Here is an 8032-nt window from a genome sequence, read left to right as displayed (position 1 = left end):
CACACACACATAACCAGTCACAGACACATAACCAGTCACAGACACATAACCAGTCACACACACATAACCAGTCACACACACATAACCAGTCACAGACACATAACCAGTCACAGACACATAACCAGTCATACACACATAACCAGTCACAGACACATAACCAGTCATACACACATAACCAGTCACAGACACATAACCAGTCACACACACATAACCAGTCACACACACATAACCAGTCATACACACATAACCAGTCACACACACATAACCAGTCACAGACACATAACCAGTCATACACACATAACCAGTCACACACACATAACCAGTCACAGACACATAACCAGTCACAGACACATAACCAGTCACAGACACATAACCAGTCATACACACATAACCAGTCACAGACACATAACCAGTCATACACACATAACCAGTCACACACACATAACCAGTCACAGACACATAACCAGTCACAGACACATAACCAGTCACACACACATAACCAGTCACACACACATAACCAGTCACACACACATAACCAGTCACACACACATAACCAGTCACAGACACATAACCAGTCATACACACATAACCAGTCACACACACATAACCAGTCACAGACACATAACCAGTCACACACACATAACCAGTCACACACACATAACCAGTCACACACACATAACCAGTCACACACACATAACCAGTCACACACACATAACCAGTCACACACACATAACCAGTCACACACATAACCAGTCACACTCTCAGTGTTTCTCTCTTTATGTCTCACATCACCTGCTTTTTCTCTCTCTGTCAATCTCTATGTGAATACTGGCCGTTAATCCTTCCTGTTTCTTTCCTCACTCTTGCCCTCTTTTTAGAATGTTTTTGGGGATCATTATTGTAGTTCTATTCATTTTAATAATGTATTATTGTAGTTCTATTCATTTTAATAATGTATTATTGTACTTCTATTCATTTTAATAATGTATTATTATAGTTCTATTCATTTTAATAATGTATTATTGTAGTTCTATTCATTTTAATAATGTATTATTGTAGTTCTATTCATTTTAATAATGTATTATTATAGTTCTATTCATTTTAATAATGTATTATTGTAGTTCTATTCATTTTAATAATGTATTATTGTAGTTCTATTCATTTTAATAATGTATTATTATAGTTCTATTCATTTTAATAATGTATTATTGTAGTTCTATTCATTTTCGTTGGCTGCACAATTTGCTCTGGGATGTTGACACAGGTGAAAGTAATTAAGGATCAAATTAAGGAATCTCTCCCTCCCATCCTCCCTCTCTCTCTCGCTCTCTCTCACGTAGGAGGATGTTTTTTTAACCCCCCATCACGCCTTTGAATAAAATGACCCAGATGATAGACACACACATACAATATATCTGTATCTCCCACAGACACACAGACACACGCACACAGACACACGCACACAGACACACGCACACAGACACAAGCACACAGACACACGCACACAGACACACGCACACAGACACACGCACACAGACACACGCACACAGACACACGCACACAGACACACGCACACAGACACACGCACACAGACACACGCACACAGACACAGACACACGCACACAGACACACGCACACACACACACGCACACAGACACACGCACACAGACACACGCACACACGCACACACACACACACGCACACACACACACGCACACACACGCATACACGCACACACGCACACAGACACACTTTTCCTTCTCACACCCCCTCCCTCCATCCTCCTCACCAACCAAAACACTAGCCATTACCTCTCCTTACCCCCCTCCCTCCACCCTCTCACCAACCAATACACTAGCCATTACCTCTCCTTACCCCCCTCCCTCCACCCTCTCACCAACCAATACACTAGCCATTACCTCTCCTTACCCCCTCCCTCCATCCTCTTCACCCTCCTGCCTCCTTCCTCCTCACCCCCCCTCCCATTGTCACATCTGGGAATTCCAGCGTTCCCAACACAGCTAGTCCATCAGAATCCTGCAGCTGTCATTTGGGGACACACCTCTCTTCTCCTCTCCCCTCTTCTCCTCTATCACTCCATCACTCCATCCCCTGGGATACAGGCAGTGGGGTGGGGTGGACAGGGGGGGTTGGTTTTAAGGGGGAGGGGCAGATGGTCCACTAATGGATAAGTAATCAGGATTGACAGTGGTTACTTCCCAAATGGCATCCTATTCTCTACATAGTGCACTACTTTTGACCAAAGCCCTATGGGCCCTGGTCAAAAGTAGTGCACTATGTAGGGAATAGGGTGCCATTTGAGGCAGCAGTGGTTCTGTGAAGGGGGATTTCCCCCGTTATACTGCAGGCAGCCTTGTCATGGTCGTCTGTCCTCTGTGAACCCTCTCTGTGGACCCTCTCTGTGGACCCTCTCTGTGGACCCTCTTTGTCATATCCTACCCCTCCCCCTCTCTCTCTGTCTCTGTCTCTCACTCTCCCTCACGCAAACTCCTTCCCTATCTGGCATACCTCTCTAATTCTGGACTCTGTCTTTCTTTCTTTACCTCTTTCTATCTCTTTGTCTTCTGTCTTTCTCTCTGATGCACCTCCCCCAGTCTCTCTATCATGTCTTATTGATTGCTGTGTTCCTCCTTGGCCGAGGTGTCTAATGGATATGAGATTGTACTGTATAGGTTGGCAGTATCACTGAGGGGGTGTACATCCGGGATCAATACACAGGTTGGAACCGTTTACAAAGGGAAACAGACTTGAGCAGAATCAAATGTATGGTTGCAGAATGCTGCAAAGTACAGTACTGTCTGCTGCTCTTGAACACGCCCTTGAGAAGCACCCATAGAACTAAAGTGAGACACTGTTTAAAGGGTGTTGCAAGGACAATGCTAATTGTTCAGGTGAACATCACACAACTTTGAACGTCACACAACTTTGCCTTCCTGAACGAAGCCTCGTTCTACTTTTTGACTTGGCGTCACTGATGCAGGTTGTTTGGAAGGGAGGGAGGGAGATGGAGAGAGAGAGTGAGGGATGGCATAGATGGAGGGGTGGGATGTCCTCTGCTCCTATGGCAAGAGCATTATTAGTACAGGCTTCATCAATACTCAACCTCTTGTTGTCAGCCAGTGAAGTAATCCAAGCCTTCTAATTCATCCTATCTAGTGTAATATAGATTGACAATGTTTTCATCTTACAGTAATTGTGCTAAGTAATAATATCATGCCACTTAGGAGAAGCTTTCCTCCCAAGTTACTTAAAGTGCAGTGAGTGCATACATTTTTTATATGTAATCCATAAGGGAATTGAACCAACGACCTTGGTGTTGCTAGTACCACAATCTTACTAACTGAACCACACAGGCCTATATATTGCCTGTGTTGTTCTTCTCCTACAGGTTTATTCCCTGGCAGGAAAATTAAAACAACATTTCGTGTAGAGTAGTCTCTCATCACAACCTTAGCTAATTTGGTTATGGGTGCAGAGATTATGTAAGTACCAGCTACCTAAAGCATAGCTAAAAGCACCTAAACTTTCCTCAGTGAAACTGTGACCAAAGCGTTCCTTCCCATGAACTTTGAACCCTCCTGACTGTCACAGGTATTGCTCAACACATCCATCTGAGAACAAACATTTAATTACATCACATGACACCACAGGAGGGGTCAAAGGTTGTTTTAAGTAAATTCTCCTAAATCCCGTAAATGTATGCTGCAGTTAGGTCAATGGGGGATACTGGTAGTACTTTTGAGATCAAATATACTTCCTGTAACATGGTATTTGATAGAGAAATATCTTGTTGTTATACTAAAAGATAAACCCAACCATTGACTTCTGTAAGGGACATTTCAAGCCTGTTTCCTTTGGTTACACAACAGCTGACTGCAACAGATATATTTTAAAGAAACCATATAAAATATCCATGTATCCTGTTTTACATAATCTAATAGTGCCTGTGTCATCTATGTTGACATGCTGACACTGGAATAAAGACACTGGAATAAAGACACTGGAATAAAGACACTGGAATAAAGACACTGGGATAAAGACACTGGAATAAAGGCACTGGGATAAAGACACTGGAATAAAGACACTGGGATAAAGACACTGGAATAAAGGCACTGGGATAAAGACACTGGAATAAAGACACTGGAATAAAGACATAAATAAAGACACTGGAATAAAGACACTGGAATAAAGACACTGGAATAAAGGCACTGGGATAAAGACACTGGAATAAAGACACTGGAATAAAGACACAAATAAAGACACTGGAATAAAGACACTGGAATAAAGACACTGGAATAAAGGCCCTTTGCGCCATGTAAACTATAGCCAAATTACTAAGAAGAGTATGTATTTATGTGGCTATATGTAAGCCAAACCTTCTCTACATCCTGAGTTAGTGGTAAATAGAATCATCACACAGGGCCGAGAGACACAGTCCCACTCTGCCCGATCGCCTCAGAACACTGATTGGAGACTGGAGATCGATGCTCCTCGCGTGCAGCAGGGGAGGAGAGGGACGCGACAGCCCATCCGCTCGTTTACACAGACGCCCCCATCCACTCGCAATCGGTCTACCCGTTTCCCACCGGCTGGACCTCCCCATGCCCGAGCCAGTGTGTGGAGGCGAGACAAGCCTACTGTTCCGCCAGCGTCCGTTCGGTGAGGAGTCGCTTGCTGGGCAGATTAGACAGGGTAACAGTTTGGAAGGACGCGGCACGACGTGGACAAAACAGACCCTCGGTCTATGTTCCCCGGCGTGGATGTATGGGCAGAGAGAGAATACAACCTGAACCTGCTGTGCAGAACTGGCTTTTCAGGCTACCTTTGATTCAACGCATTTTGTTGGTGAGTGCAATAGTGGATGCCTGGTATTGTTGTGAATTTAGTGTTATTATAGCTAGGCTGTAGATAGATTTTGCATTCACAAATTATTTAATTCCATAAAGAACCAAAGCCTATATAGCCATCCGATTAATAATCTGGAATCCGATTAAATGGGATCATTGAAAGGCTTTCTTTTCAAAATCCCTATCCTTGTACCAGGACACAAATGCATCGAGGAAAGTGGAAGGGGATGCATGTTTCCTACTGTCGTTTTAGCCTACGGGTGGGGGTCTCGGACTCTCTCTGTTTGTCTGTTGAGTTAATATGCAGTGTGTGGACCACGGGGTTTTGTTTAGGGTTTTTTCTACCCTCATCTGAGCCGGGGGAGAAATGTGAGTCGATCTTCAAAAGCGACCAAGGTCTATTTTGGAGAGGAAAATAAAAGCACCGGCCTCATTTAACGCCAGCAGTGTCTCCCAACCATCCTGTTGTCATGGTTACTGCTAGAGGAGGTTGGGAGAATATGGCTGCATCTAGGCTGCGCGCGGGCTCTGTGTGTGTGAATGAGAGCGTGAGAGTGTGTGCAGAGCAGCCTGTGTTGTGTTTCTGTCTTTTTTAGCTATTCTAGGGCACATATTTTTGTGAGTGAGATAGATGTCGGCTACATGATTGCCCAGTGCTGTGGTTCCCACACTCCTACTAAAGATGGGTTGTTCGGAACAGGTGTCTGATAACAGTCCTCTCACCCCTGAGCCACGAGACGCTATTATCTTAATTATAGTATTTATCCGTCAAGTCTAAATCCATTGTAATAATGCTTCTTGGGACGTCAAGTCTCCTGTCCTGAAAACGTGGGCTCATTTGAATACACGTCTAAATAACGTTTTGTTTTACAGCCCAAGGGTTAACCGTCTGTAAATGCTTCTCCTCTTGCAAATGAATTCAGCCCTAAAATCGAGGCGTCAGACATCCAGACACCCAGCGGTGTAGCTCTGTTTCGTTTTTCTTTTCTTTTTTTTGGGGGGGGGGTTGGGGGGTGTAAAATGTTTTATCCATGGGGCAGGGAGACAAATGTGCAGTAGGACTATTATAGCTAATCTCATGATATTTTTGTGATGGGTGATTTGAAGGAGTCAGGCGCAGGAGGGTAAATCACAGAATAACAGAGTTACTCAGTAAAGCGTCAAAACAGTCCAGTGTGCAAAACAGCCGCACTGGAACCAACAAGGCACATGGAGAAATAACCCGGCGATAGAAAATACAAGGAGCTCCACCGAGTCATTATCCTCACAATAAACAATCACACACAAAGACAAGGGGGCAGAGGGAACAATTATACAGGTACTGATGAGGGGATGTGAACCAGGTGTGTGTATAAACAAGACAAAACCAATAGAGTGATGAGATGGGGAGGGCCAGTGGCTAGAAGGCCGATGACGAACGCCGAAGCCTGCCTGAACAAGGAGAGGAGGCAGCTTCGCAGGAATCGTGACAATTTTACATGCGGCTGAGAGAAAATGTTGCTGTTTTAGAGCTCAGGGATTCTTGAAAGATGGGACAATCTCAATTTTTCCCACAAATAATTGTCTTAATATTAACAACATTTGAAATATATAGTTTGATAGACTAAAGTATCAGCTGTCAAACCATATAAAGGAACAAATGCCACTAACTGGATTCATGTCAACTCCGTCAGACGCCATAAAACCATAAAAAAAACTTTCATTTTTACAATTATTGTCCAACATTATCCCTTAGATATAGCACAGCAAATACTTCAATTGTTTAAGCAAATGTTGCAGAATAGGGATTAAAATATTTTTTCTGAATATTGACAAAATAATATTGATGGAGTTGACAAGCCACTGACGGAGTTGACAACAGATACTCAAAACACACATATTTTTACCTCTAAAACAAAAATGTCAAATAAAAAATGTGTAAAATATGGAAAATGATTCATTTGAAAATCCCCAATAAAAACATAACCATTCTATCAGCGCTTTCAGCAATAATAAGAAAAAAATCTGACGGAGTTGATGTTTTAAGGAGTTGACAAAAATTGAATATTCAACTTCATTCAAGTGGTATACACAGTAGCAATTTAGTTTTTCCTCAGTTGCTTTATGACTGTAAAACCTAATTAAATGTAACATTTTAAAACCAAAATTCATATCTTTTAGGAATCACAGTTTTGAGATAAATATTCTTTAAAGTCACAGTGGGCTATTGCAAGAAACTAAATAAAATCATTTTCCAGTTAATATCCATTATTGTCACTTTAGAATTGTAAACACTTTTTTAGAGAGTTTTAAATTGGGAGCCTTTGCTCTGGACAAGGGCATTTCCAGTTATAGAGCCGACATGAAAATGAATAATATTGAAAGCATTTAGAAAATTCCCAAAACAAATATTTTCCCTTATAAAATTCCCCTAAATGTACATTTTTAACTCAAATAACGCAAAAAAAAAAAAAAAATTGGATTGTCCCGACTTTCAAGAATCCCTGAGCAAATGTCCTGCTATTCTACACATTTTGCAGTTTTAAAGGTATTTCCTGTAATTCTAAACATTTCTTTCACAGCTTATGAGCTGTTCATATTATATCTGGGAGACCCGACCTCTGGTGCGGGGTTGGGGGCCCCCAAAAGCTTGTGGGCCCCCCCTCTTTGCGGGTGCTGCAGGGGTGTGTGCTACGCAAGCGCAGACACCCCTGCACCAGCCAGCACCCAAACACAAGACGCCGCCTAACATGGTTTCCCCCTCTCTCTCTTTCTGTCTCTGTCTCTCTCTGTCTCTCTGTCTCTGTCTCTCTCTGTCTCTCTCTCTCTCTCTCTCTCTCTCTCTCTCTCTCTCTCTCTCTCTCTCTCTCTCTCTCTCTCTGTCTCTCTCTCTCTCTCTCTCTCTCTCTCTCTCTCTCCTCTCCCCTCCCCTCCCCTCCCCTCCCCTCCCCTCCCCTCCCACTCTCTCCCCTCCCCTCCCCTCCCCCTCCCCTCCCCTCCCCTCCCCTCCCCTCCCCTCCCTTCCCCTCCCTCTCCCTCTCCCTCTCCCTCTCCCTCTCCCTCTCCCTCTCTCTCTCTCTCTCTCTCTCTCTCTCTCTCTCTCTCTCTCTCTCTCTCTCTCTCTCTCTCTCTCTCTCTCTCTCTCTCTCTCTCTCTCTCTCTCTCTCACTCTCTCTCCTCTCCCT

The 8032-nt window shown here is 43.5% G+C and overlaps 1 protein-coding gene across 2 annotated transcripts in view; it reads left to right on the top strand.

Annotated features, from left to right (window-relative positions):
* Positions 1 to 4546: 4546 nt before the first annotated feature.
* The window catches only part of LOC311105327 (PH and SEC7 domain-containing protein 2-like), a 51459-nt gene continuing 47973 nt past the window's right edge, over positions 4547 to 8032 (top strand). For both annotated transcript variants that reach the window (XR_014610242.1, XM_084147444.1), the window contains exon 1: positions 4547 to 4866. The gene's annotated coding sequence lies outside the window, so the exon portion shown is untranslated. The remainder of the gene's footprint in view (positions 4867 to 8032) is intronic.

This window comes from Coregonus lavaretus, assembly GCF_964263955.1.
Source record: "Coregonus lavaretus genome assembly, chromosome: 29".
NCBI lineage: Eukaryota > Metazoa > Chordata > Actinopteri > Salmoniformes > Salmonidae > Coregonus > Coregonus lavaretus.
The sequence above is the reverse complement of the archived record's forward strand: the minus strand, read 5'-3'. Positions and strand labels throughout refer to the sequence as shown.